This window comes from Agelaius tricolor, unplaced genomic scaffold (genome assembly GCF_023055355.1).
Source record: "Agelaius tricolor isolate 1412-34295 unplaced genomic scaffold, bAgeTri1.0.p SCAF_11, whole genome shotgun sequence".
Classification (NCBI taxonomy): Eukaryota; Metazoa; Chordata; class Aves; order Passeriformes; family Icteridae; genus Agelaius; species Agelaius tricolor.
In genome coordinates this window covers 18,404,605-18,418,152 of record NW_027269271.1, presented here as the reverse complement: position 1 = coordinate 18,418,152, position 13,548 = coordinate 18,404,605, and positions in this window count along the sequence as shown.

Sequence of the window (13,548 nt, the reverse complement as noted above, 5' to 3'; positions counted from 1 at the left end):
TTTAATTTGTCTAAGACAAAAATGCTATATCACTTTAAGCTGTGCTGAATTTTGACTTCCAGAGGTCTTTTTCCTCCCCACAAAAATCCTTTGTTCACTCATTTTTACCAACCACTACTTCGTTTCATTTCTCAGCACACAAGACTGTATCATTAGGTCACCTGGCATTGTTATAGCAATGCATAACCCCAAGTATTTGGGGCTGTTACTCAGATTACAATAGCCCCATTAATCAATTTAGCTATTTGTTTGTATTTTATGAGAACTGACATGAAAATTTTTATGCATCAAGTATTGTGAGAAAAATAACTGTAAGCTATTCTGGCACTTTTATCCTTCAGAAAATACGTGTCCTTGAGATGGCCAGCTACTCCTCTGATTTCCCCAAACCTCTTGAAGCTGAGTCCTTCACTATCCATAATTCCACTTGCAATATTTCATGTAATTCATGTAATCCCCACAACCTTTAAGGTAATCAATGGGCAATTAGACTTAAAAAAAAAAAAGGAAGGCTGTTAGCCCTGCTCCATACACACAAAATTGATGGTGTTTCTTGGGCCACCTCTGTAAACAATTTTCAGCTTTAATGGTGGTGTCTCATTCTGAAGATTGAAATCATAAGGAGAACTATTACCATAGCCAATAGTATTACAATATAACTAAATATCCCAGCATAAATCCACTTTGGTGGCATTTTAAGATCATTTTCTATTGCCTCAGCTACCATACTTGGACTTCCCACCTGTTTGTAGCAAAACAAATGTTTCCTGATTTTATGCCATGGTAGAAATTCTTGGAAATAAACCACAACAAAATAGGCCAATCTTAGTTTACGAGATTTAGATTTTTAAGGCGTTAATTTCCTGCTAAAGAAGCAAACAAAACCAAAACCCAAAAATAAACTGCAAAAACCCATTACCAAAATAAGGAAAAAGCCAAACTCAAAGCAACCCTGTAAAATTGTGTTATGAAGAAGTAAATGAAGATGTTTTGCTGTAAGACTGGAGAGAAAAGACTACAAATTCCTCCTTTGCCAAGGATTTTGTATGGGACAGGCACACCTGGACTAGGGAATGATATGGGTAAAAAGAGTTCCCAATGGCTGGTGTGATATCCTTGGGAGAGATATTCCAACTGCAACAGATTCAGGAAAGGTTGTTGGGAGTCCCTGTCATAAAAGAAGGATTTCCAATAGCAGAAACGAATGGACATGCTATCTGTGCCTTCTTGCAAATCAAAAAACTCTGGAAACCTGTGCTTGCAGTGGCTTCTAGTAGCTTCTACCTCATTACAAAAACCTAACCTAATCCTCAAATTAGACTAGATCAAAAACACTTAGGCATTTTATTATTCTTCTGGATTTACTGGCATTCTAAAGTATATTGTATGTTTGAATTGAAAACCCACAATAAAAATTTCTCTGACAAATGAAAGTTAAAAAAAAGAAAAGTGAATTGATGTTTTTAGATGATTAGGCTACCATGGAGGCAGATAAATTATTTTCTTTAGAAGGATACTGGAGATACTGTATTAACCTAAGATTTAAAAGTAAAGGCTAAACAAGGGAACTGAAGAGACATTCTTCTTTGACCAAAGCAGAAATGCATATTACATGTCAAACACCAGCATATCAAAAGTCCTTAGAACGTTGTCTTCACAGGGAAGAAATGAACTGCTGACATTAGGACTATAAGTGCACAGGCTCACAAATCCCACCTGAACTAAACCTTGTACTTCTACAGCATTTTCCCATCCAGGATTACAGAATGTTTGATGTTGTAGTGCGTTCTTATATTTTGTAATACCTTGAAGTAGTTGGTTTTGTATTCCCATGTTTTTCCCAAATGGTTTATCCCAGACTGTACCCCCCCTCCTCTTCCCTCTACTCGTGTTATCCCTTTCCCGGGATAAGATCTCCAAAACCCCCACCCTGGCTCTCTGCCAGTCACCTCGACATCCCAGCCCCCTACCTAGAAGTTTCGGTCCAAGTTGTCGAGTGATTAGCCAGGGGCCAAGGGTCAACCCCCCAAGTCCTGCCCCATACTCTGCTTTGTATGTCTGTCCCCCCAGCACCCATCCCCCAGAGATACCTATTGGTCAGTAGGATTTTATCTATGTTAGCTTCCTCCCCCCTTTAAATGTAAGCTCCAAACGTCCCCCAGCGCTCTCGGCAGGAGGAACCCCCTGAGGCAGAGGAGCTCCCTCAGGACTCCTTAATAAAACCTTGGAATACCCCCTGCTGGGAGTCGGCCCCTTTCCTCTTCCACCGACGTCTCGGTCGTCTCTGCTGCAGCGAAGGCAACCAGCCTGAGTGCCCTCAGCACCCTCGGGGCACAGAGAGTGTCTCCCCGCAGTCGGCCGTGGTGGGGTCACCCCCCCCACTCTCTGCCGACCCGGGTAAGGCCCAGGGACTCGAGAGGCTTGCAGAGAGACTGGGACAGTTTTATAAGCTTTAATGGCTGAAAAAAAGACAGGAGTGTGTAAACTGAGATCAGTCATGTTCAGTTTATCTGTCTGCCCAAAATCCACTTAAAAATAAGTGGCAGAGAAACCAACAAACAGAGAATCTTGAATGGCAATTTCCTAGATACTGTCCATGCTGCACATCCCCACTGACACTCTGAAGGGTAAATAGGTTTAAGATCATTATGGTCAAGTATAATTACAGTCTGGCATTGCATGAGCCAGGGAAAGGGGTGTCAGACTCATCTAAAGCATCCTCAGATTTCCAGATGTCTGCATTCCTAGATGTGGCTGCAAGTCCAGCTAAGCTTTATAGCAAGATTCCCTATTTCATATTTGATGGTCTTTTCTACTGAGAAAAAAATGAGTCTTTTCCAAAGATCATAGCTGCAGTTTTGCTGGATTACACTTTGGGCAACTGGAAGTGGTTTGGTATTCTGCAATCTTTCTAAATCCACATAACTGTAATTGTGATAATGACAGTAAAATGAGCTTTTTGCAAACAACCCTGTTAATGTGTTGGTAGTAGTTAATATATTTTGAACTAAAGGAGGGCAACAAAATATATGATGCATATGCAGTGAATTGATGTATGGAGACTGGTGAAACATTTATCTACAGAAAAGTAAAAAATCAATGAAGTTGTTTTAGAAGTAAAGATTTTTTTTCAAGGTTATTAAGATATATGTAAGCAATCTAATTATTGTTAATAATACATTCCAACATTAAATAGTGCTGTGCTTACGGCTCTAGCTGGTAAAATACAGTCTGGTGTGCAAAACAGGCTGAACCAAGGTTCTCATTCCAAAAAGGAAAATGTTTTGGGTTTTTTCTTCATTTTGAACAGCTACTACTACTTTGCAAATGTTTCAATCCTTTCAGCTGAGTTTTATGCTAAGGCAGACAATGAGGTCCTGACTTCTCTATAGGCATATCTTTCTATGGGATAGAAACTTCAGCTCTCTCATTGCACCTCCATTATATCTGCAATTGGTGAGAGAGCTGCAGGAGCAGAAAACACTACACACAGCTTATCCATGGGTGTCTTTTCAGAGCAGATAACAAAAATCAAGCATGTTATGCACCTGGATTAAAATATCTTTCAAGGCAGGGACACATGACACTGGATACATTTTCAGAGCAAAAATATTGCCTAGTGTTTGCCTTGATCATTTAATCTGATAAAGTCAAGACAGCGGGTAAATTTGTTTTGAGATTCTGAAATGAAATGCTAATTTAGACATGAGGTCAGAGTGATCTTAACTGCACTCTCTCTGCTCAGTTCAGTAAGGACAGGCTTGATGGGGAACCCCAAATCGCCCACCTTTCTCACTCTCTTTTTACACCTATGAAGACACAGCATCCTCACTTGCCTTCTGTCTAAGACTGTTTAACTACTTTTTCTAGTGAATAATTTCTACATTAGTTGTTTTCTTTTTATAAGTCCATTGGGAAGCAGTATGCTTAAGGAAACACATACCTAAGGCTGCCAATTTGTTGATTTCTAGCTCCCCAGTTGCTTTGCAAAATCATCAAATGATGAGGCAGAGAGATTTGTGTCCAGGAGGCCCACAACTTGCCTCCCTCACTTATTCTATTCCAGTTCTCACCAAGTCATCAGAACTGCTATTTCCTCGACTGAACAAAGAGTCTTTTAACACAGAATTAATCTTATCATCTCTGCTACTTTGCCCTAAATGTATGTATTTACTAGTGAGCAAAAATTTTATTTATAACTATGCTGTCATTTATTAACAATTTTACTGAATTTAATTTCTTCCCCTGAAATAACACCAAGACTTCCATTTTTTTCAGTTTTCAAGTGCATAATAATGTAAAGCTGTGTCTTAGTATTAAAAATATTTAAGTGAAAAAACTCTTGCATTTATTTTTAAAATAAATTTGTAATTTTTTGTAAAAAAGGTTAAAAAGTTCACCAAATGATGTTTTATTAGTTTAATGTTTTTCATTAGCAAAATACTGACTTCAGTCTGAGGAGAGCAATGTCATCAAATTTATGGGTGCTAAATCTGAGTCAATTTATTCTCACAATGCAGTGACAGATATTTACATTTATTGTTGAAGTTCAATGAATGAAATGTTATTCAGAAATAAGGTTTTTAGGGTTATTGCCAATAGTTTAGTTTTTATTTCAGTTAAGGACCAGAAACTTTCAGATGACACAAGCAAAACCAGTCTCAGGGCTTAGGAAGAAAGTTCACTTCTTTTGCTGTGCTTTACCATGTTTCTAAACAGAAATGCAGGACAAAAGAGTTGATCACCATCATTAATTGCTGTTTTAGCTATCTGATGCAATGAAAGTATTGAAAGGAAAAAAAGTATTAAGATTATTTCATACTTTCTTTTAAAATTACATCACAGTCCAAATTTATTAATTCCATCTATTTCTGGATTCCATCACACATTTTCACACTAGAAATATGGTGTTCACAAATGACATATATATTTATCCCCTTTCGTATGAAAATCTTTTGGTATCTGTTGTAAGTGTTACCTGCACAGCTTCTCAGAAGACAGGTTTTTGACATTACAACTCACCACTGTTGTTGGCATGAATGTGATAAAAGTGCAAACTAAACAGGTTTGAAACCATTGTGGAAATGGCCATCATACAGAAGTTTTGAAGAGCAATAATTTTAAATTTCATATTTACCAATAGTAAAATTTGGAAATGAAAAGAAAAATGTGTATGTGATTCTTTGTGTGAGTTTACATCAGTTATTGATTTCTCTTTTCAAGCACAGAAGTTTCACTTCACTTGCAAGACAAACAATGTGAATACACATATTCATTTTGGCAAATAGCTAAGTAACTACAAGTAATAAAATTTTAGAAAATCAACTACCCAAAAATTCATACAATCATGTAAATAATCTTCTAATAAGTGAGAATAGTAGGATTCTTTCCACTGACATAAAGATGAGACAAAATACTTAGCGTGAGAGAAAGCTTAGTTAAACTTCAGTGGCAATATTTTTAGCAAATAAAGTAGAAAATACTTCTATTAGTGTCAGAAGAACAGTCAAGGAAATAGAAGTTTTTCTATTGTTTAGAGCTTCCCAGAAAACAAAATAATTCAAGTAACTGGTATACACAACTTTTTCATAGACATAAATCTTCACATTAAGAGAAAAAGTTTGCCAAATGTTTCTGTGAAAAACTCAAACCCAGTATTATCAATCATTTCTAAGTTGCAGGAAAACTTCAAGCCTTGGGATTTTTGCCCTGCCAAAGAAATTTTTCACAAAGATGTATTCAGTGATTTAGAGAACTTGCATTTCCATTAGCTGTTCTGCTGTTAGGTTCCCAGACTTATCAGTCTGCCACCTTTCACAAATTACATTTGTGAATTAAAAACAAAAGCAATTCCTGCTCATTTCTTTTGCTGTCTGGAATACTATTATTAATTCCAGATATTATGCTGATTATTTGCATTACAGTAGTCAAAACAATGATGAGGTATTTCCCTTCAAAGATTGCATCTCATTCAAAACACATTTAACTCTTATGTTTTGAAGCATTTCCACAGATTTTTAACTATTGGAATTTCATGTCTGGTAATATTTTAAACAATTGCATTCCAATGAAACTGCATAACCTGGAAATTCCAATACAACTGAATAATCTGTTATCTGCTGAAAACAGCTTAATTTTAACATGCTGCAGTTGACTTAAAGGTTAAGCAACCTCTTAAAAGAATGTGAACTTGTGAATTAAGGAGGTCTTATACTCTCAGGTGGCATTTTATTCACCACAAGAAGTAACTGCTAATGAGCTCTCTAGCTAGCAAAAGCTAGATGTAAATTATGTAAAACTTGAAACGTCTAGTGTTTCTGAAAAAAAAAATATTCCATGAATTTGGTTTATTAGGTAAATTATAATAGATCAAAGAAGGAAAAGGTGAAACTAGGTGTCAAAAGCTGAGAATGACCAACAAATCTATTTTCTAATGTTATTTCATGGCCCACTCTTATTAAAGTGTTTGGTTAATATAATTTGAAAATTGAGCAATACTTCATCTGAAATGTGTGTTGTATTAACATACATAAAAACCTCTGTATGATGCCTCAATGTGCCAAAGAACAGTCTCATTATGTAGGAACCAATTAAATCTTTTTTTTTTTGGTCCGTATCAAGCTTAAGCTAAGTGAAGAGTCCTGATTTGGAGTATTTAGACTAAAAAAAAAAGAAAAAAAGAAAAAAAAAGAACTCTTTCCTTTGAGAGTTCATCCCTGAGATTAGAGAAATAGGATTCTTATAAGAACCACAGAACGTGCTCCAGCACACTGCACCAGAGAGCTAAATCACTGACAAGTGCAGGAGAAAACCTCAGAGGACAAAGCTCTTGTAGGAACAGTGATGTCTCACCCCCTGGGGCATAGGAAGCCCTGCTACTCTGAACACTAAGGTAATACTTATTTTGAGTCCCTCATTTTTCAAAGCACTAATGGAATTATACAATCTCAAAACTGCTCTACAGAGTGTCTGGGCATCTGCAGAGCTTCTACTTGACTCTGTGAGAATTAAGCAGGTGGCTGTATGGCATTGAAGGAAAGCTGGACTTAAAAAACATCGGGTGCTGAAATGGTTTGGTGTGGCCTCACCTCAGGTCCAAGGGACACTTTGGGACACCACAATGTAAGAAACACATAAAGCTATAGAAAGTGTGCAAAGGAGGGCTATGAAGGTGAATGATCTGGAGAGGAAGACATAAGAGGAGCAGCTGAGGGCACCGGGTCTGTTCAGCCTGGAGGAGACTGAGGGCAGAGCTCACTGCAGTCACAGCTTCCTCGGGAGGGGAAGAGGAGCAGCAGGCACTGATCTCTGCTCAGTGACACTGACAGGACCCGAGGGAACGGCCTGAAGCTGAGTCAGGGCAGGTTTAGGTTGGATGTCAGGAGAAGTTTCTCCACCCAAAGGGTGTTTGGGCACTGGAACAGCTCCCCAAGGGCAGTGGAACAGCCCCAGCCTGCCAGAGTTCAAGGATGGAGAATTTGAACAGTGTTCTCAGGAAAATGGTGTGACTCTTGGGGCTGTCCTTTCAGGGTCCAGAATCAGACTTTGGTGATCCTTATGGGTCCCTTCCAACTCAGGAGAATCTATGATTCTAATTCAGAAAGCAAAGTTACAGAAATGTAGCTGTAAATGTTTTGTGTAAATGTTGACATTTCTAGATATTTTTAAAATTCTATGCTAAATTAATTATAATATTAATGTTTTAGTTAGTTGTAAATTATGTCATGAGAAGGAATGTAACTGTACAAAGTAGTAAAATACTGCTAGGTTCTTTTAAAGTATGGTTAGGACCACCACCAAAGAGAGACTTTGATGCATTAAATTGGGATTTCAGTCCATCATATACACCCAGAATGAAGAGGAAGGCACTGGGAAGTTGTAACTTATTAATATTTGTGTCCTCCATATGCTTCTATTTGTTCTATCAGAAGTAATTATTCAAACTTCTAAATACAAATTTTCTTCTTTTCAAGGTTTTTTAGTGATGTCTTCATATATTCAGATGCACTGTTCATCCTGCAGCTCATACCTTGTGCTGAACACTCCTTAGCATGCAGTAGTCTTGTCCTGCAGACGGGCTCTGACTATGGAGAAGAATTTTGTTTTGTTCCTTTCTTGTTCTGAAGGTTAAATTTTCCTCTGCCCTTTCTTGGGGACTGTGCCTTAACTGGGCTGATTTTATATTTCACATTACAGCTCTGGGACCAGAACCCCTCCAGGGAGTGATGCAGCTTCTAAAGTAGACCCTCTCACCCTGACTGTGACGTAGCAAATCTCAGCATCCCTTAAGCAGAGTGGTGTAGGCAGATGCCAACTAAATATGTCTGTCCACCTGCCTGTAGTCCAGTGGTTATGACACTCCCCAGAGAGACAAAAAACCCCACGATTTTGAAAGACTTCAGGGAAAAATCAGCATAGAAATAGGGTGGTTTGTATGTGAAGAACACTAGCTCAAACTAATGTTTTAGTAGAAAAGAGCTTCTAATGCACTTTGCAGGGTTCCTGCACCTCCTGGAAATACTAACCATGTCTGAATGTCCACAAGGAGCTTAACCTCTGGCCTAGAAGTAGGATGCTTTTGCAGAATCCCCATTTGGGCTTGAGCAATTTTACAAGTTTATGAAAGCTTCCTGGAAACAATCTTTTGTTCCATCACACTGGCTGAAATAACTTCTTCTCCTGCTACATTTCAGTGAAGGGAGTGCCAGTGGTGTTGTGGGGATTAGGACACCGTGCTGGGGGATTTGAGTTCCCATGCTCTTCCTCAGGCAGCCTGTGTATCTGACTTCTGCATCTGACAGATTGCTGGAAGAAACAGAAAGCAATAATTTATGTTAACCAGGAGCTCTTGCAGCAGCCATAAATATTGTTTTAGATATAACAGATTATGCTGATCTACCATTACTTTCTAGAATAGGCTCCTTTTATCTGATGCAAATTACAAATGTGTTCTTTTCTCTCAGTACCAGAGACCTACATACATAGCTTGATGAAAATGCACCCCATGGTAGATGGCATGAATTGATATGGAGGCCTCATTGGAAGGTACTAATTATACAGTCTCCTTTTATTGGTATGTCAGTGAAGCAGTAGTACATCCTTAAAAAATGGGAAGAGAAAGCCTGCTACAGAAATAACTGAGCATTTCTGATGTGATCTACTAAAAAATAAGTCTGATTAAAATATAGTGAGAAAAGAAGTTCTGTCTTGCAATAAATCATACTTTTTTTTTTTTTTTATTATGAGGTTTTTTATGAATCTCCTAAGGTAGTTATATATTTTCATATAACAATTTGGTATACATCCATATCTATTGAAAGGCAGCAGAAACTTAAACGGAGTTTCCTATAAAAAAAATTAATTTTGAGATTGTAAGTTGCACTGCTTCTCAGGTTCTGTGTATCACTTCACTAATACACTTCATGTATTAGCAGCTCCTGATTGCTTTGGATGTTATATATCTCCATTATATATGTTACTATTTGATTTCATGAACCATGATTTATCAAAATTGATGAAAGAATGAATCTGGACTGCAAGTGCAACAATGCAGTGATTTCCATGCGAGATCATTTGGAAATGTGGGGTATAAAATAGCTTTTGATTACTCCCAATTAAATGTAATAGCTGATGGGGAATTTTCTTTTCCTTAGTTTAGCAGCAATAAGGCTTCCCAGAGAGGTAACAACAGATCACAAATGGTTGGAAGCAGCTTAACATTTCCTTGGTTATTGATGGTCCTTGACTGTCAGTACAGATAAGCTGGCTTCAACTTTTTTGGCACAATATAAAAGTGACTAAATTTCTGCCACATTTTCTCTCCAGCATCAGTACTGTCTATTTCTGTTCCTAGTTCTATTTCTCCTTTTTTTTTTATCCTTCCTCTTATTAGGAAATGGCCTAATTACTAGTTTATTCTATTCCAAGATGGCATATAACTCAGGGGCTTGAATTACATTATCTATGAATATTCTTCATTTCCCCAAACGTCTTCTGATGAGCAATTTGGCTTTTAAGGTGCTCAGTAAACTGATATTATTTGCATATACATTAGTCTCTAAGCTCCTCATCTAGGGAACACCATTACTTGCATCACATGCCCACCACTTTAGACAGCACTTTGATTTTTAGACTTTAATTACACAGCATATATTTCAAAATGTTTCTACCATTAAAGAAAAATGTTAACAGATAATTGGGAGTAAAAAAATATGCACAGAGAAAGACAATGTAAGGTTAGCATGTTTGTTGGTAAATGTCTGTTCTCAGTCAGCAACAGCTGCAGTTTAATTAAACTCAACTGTTTGCAGGTGTTTGCAAGAGAAAATTGTATAGATATACATGTACATATACAATTCAGCTGAAGAGATTTACTTTTGTAAAAAGTCATAATCTTCTAGCATGGAGGTGTCTTTCTCTGTAGTCTTGTGATTAACGTTCAGGTTTCTTTCTGATATGTAAGGATGAGATATTATCAGGGAAAAATCCACAAGAAAGCACTGTAAAGCAATAAGGGAGGAACACCAGCTGTGCTCATAATTTAAACAGTTAGGATATCTGAAAAGCATTCTCTGCCCTAAGACTGGTATTACAGTTAGGTGAGTCTAGTGCATCAGACAATACAAAAGGATTTAATATGTCTGAAAGAAGGAAAAGTAAATACAAAAAAAGGGAAGACTTTTTAAAGATCAGAACAGCTTTAGATGTTGTGTGGATCAATAGTGGTCTCATCACAGGTAAAAGTTCACTAGATAGCATATTGAGCTGCAAGTTCAAAATGTCAATAAGGTGTGCAAAATTTAAAACCAGGACATGTTGTAGGATAGTTCTACTTAACTTTTTGTTCTTGTGTTATAAATATTTCTGCTCAGCAGAGGTATTTGTGAAAGTTGACAAGAAACTAACACCACTAAATCATTTAAAGTTCATTTATTGCTCACTGTCTAATGATCTAGTCCAACAAGGAATTCTATAAATATACATGCACCTACGGAGATTTATAACTAGGTCAGAGTGCTACTTCCACATCTATTACTAATTAATTAGGTGCAAATAGCAAAAATACTTCAATGACAAAATCTATAATTTCAAAATTCTTGTTTTACTGTGACTGTATCAGCAGCACTTGCAAGTGCTCAGTAAAAGCAAAAGACAGAAAACTGTCTGCAAGTGCTCAATTAAGAAAAGAAAATTAAAAAGTAAAGGATTAATTCGCACAGACTGTACAACACTCTACACAATGTGCATTCATTTCTGATCTCCAAACAATGTCTCTAACATTTAACTGAATAAAGCAGATGATTAATGCTTGTGGTCATCCTGCAGCAATTCTATTCGACTGCCACAAATTTAACAGATTTTCCCATTAAGCAAATTATTATTAGTGTTAATTTGAAGGGGAGGGAAATACTGGCTGCTCTTTTTTATTATAGTTCATTTAGTAACACATTTAATCATGGCAAAAATCAAACTTTTTTTATTGTTAAATTTAGGTTATGGAAGGGACAAACAGTAGGATATAGCAACATTCAAATTTATCTGAAACCTCTTTAAGCTGTTATGAGCCCTATTTTCAGCCTGATGATTCATAAGAAAGTCTTTATTGCCCATAAGAAATATAATTCCTACTTAAGACCTGTAAATGGACTGGTTTAGGACACCAAATTTTAACCAAGATTAGTTTTATATGCTATGCTTTTTAATTTGTGTCAAAATTGAAAAACTGTGACCAAACTAACTTACTTTTAGGTAAGCCAAGAGCATAGCTCAGATTTATGTTTGATGATATAATAAATTAATGTTTTTAAAAACTAAAACACAGGATGGTTCTAGACACTTTCTAATAGAGACACTTAAAATATTTTTTTTTCTAGTCAGAAATACCTATATATATAAATACACATACACATATAATTTGTGAGGAAGTACAAATTTTTGTATTGCAGTTCTGTCCTCTAATCCTTTAAAAATACTCCATGTTTATGATTAGTGTTATTAGATTGGTGTTTTTGTTGAGAGGATTAACTTTTAGGTGTTCTTTTCTTAATAGTTCTGTGGCTTCAGCTGGACCCACAGATACTTTTGATTCCAATATTTAAATGCATCCTATTTTTTTTCTGGAAAGTGCAAGAACAGATTATGACTAAATTTTAAAGTTTGGGTTTTAATTTTTTGGGTTGTTTTTCCAGTGTTAAAATATCACCACAATATCTAAGAAATACTGCCCATTTGACTTGAATTTTGTTTCACATGTAATGGACAGAAGAGGTTCTGTGTTTATTAATAAGTAAATGTCAGCACTTTTGGGTTTTTGATTGTCAATAAAAATGCAATGTGGGATAATTAAGCAATAATGTAGTGTGCAGAGCTTTTTTTAACAGGATAAAGTCATGATGAAGATGAGCAGAGTCAAGGGATTACAAGTTAAGCAGAAAGCATTTTTCACCTAATTTGCATTCAAAAGGAGTTTGCTATAATGTCAAATTAAATTATGTGAAAAAATAAATGAAAAGTCCACTTTTAAATAAAATTAGTTCATATAAAGTTTGACTAAGGTGGCTATTAATTTTTACACATTTCTTATCTTTTATTTTACCAACTTCTCAACTGCAGTATTGTATCCAGTTCAGCAGGGAATAACAAGACAAAGAACAGGGAATACACTCAGGGCAGAGCTGTGACTGTGTAGGGGATAACTTCTACCTTTTAATTCCAAATTAGAACTCACTAATTCCAAATTAGACTCACTAGAGTCTCTTTTCTTTCTGCTTGGGAAAATTAAATCTTTCAATGCCTCTAACAACCCAGAACTTAGTGGAAAACTGATGTTTCAATTCAGGCTACGTAAAATGAGTTGCTTAATGGAAAGTGGCACTTCCGAGTGTCTTGGTAGTGTTAAGAAATCATCCCTTCAGTAGGTGCTAGCCTGCTCAGAAGCAGTGGCATGATGGAGGAAAGCATTGTCTTCCACATAGGCTGTTTGATAATGTCCAGTGCCTCTGACTCCAGTGCAGTGCAGGTCTGGAATTGCCATTTTCCACATTTTCTGTACATTTGCTGTAAAAAAGACTGGGAAAAAAATCCATCTTACATTAGATGACGGGGAAATGAATGAAGAGAACAAAATATCAGTGGTCTTAAAATCATACGTGTCCAGCCCCTTAAAAGGGTGCTATCAAGGAGGTAATTCAAGTTGCAGAGCCTGGCATGACTGAGGAGCAGCAGAGCCATGCTGACCCATGGTATGAGATACAGCTCTTTGTAGTGGCTCTTAGTACAGTCCAAATCCAGATATTCAGTTTTTCAGCCAAAATTAAAAGAACTTCACTTGAAAACTTTATTTGAAAAGGTCCAAAGATATGTAGCTGCACCTATACAAAGAAAATTGTAAAATTGTAGTAATCAGCCTGAAATGAGGAGATATCTTTATTGCACTGAACTAAGGGAAATTTGATTTTGGTTTTCCAAATTGTTTTGACTACAGAAGCACAGGTCAATGTTTCAAGTTGTCAGAACAATATCATCCACAGCAGTATGTATCTGATGGCT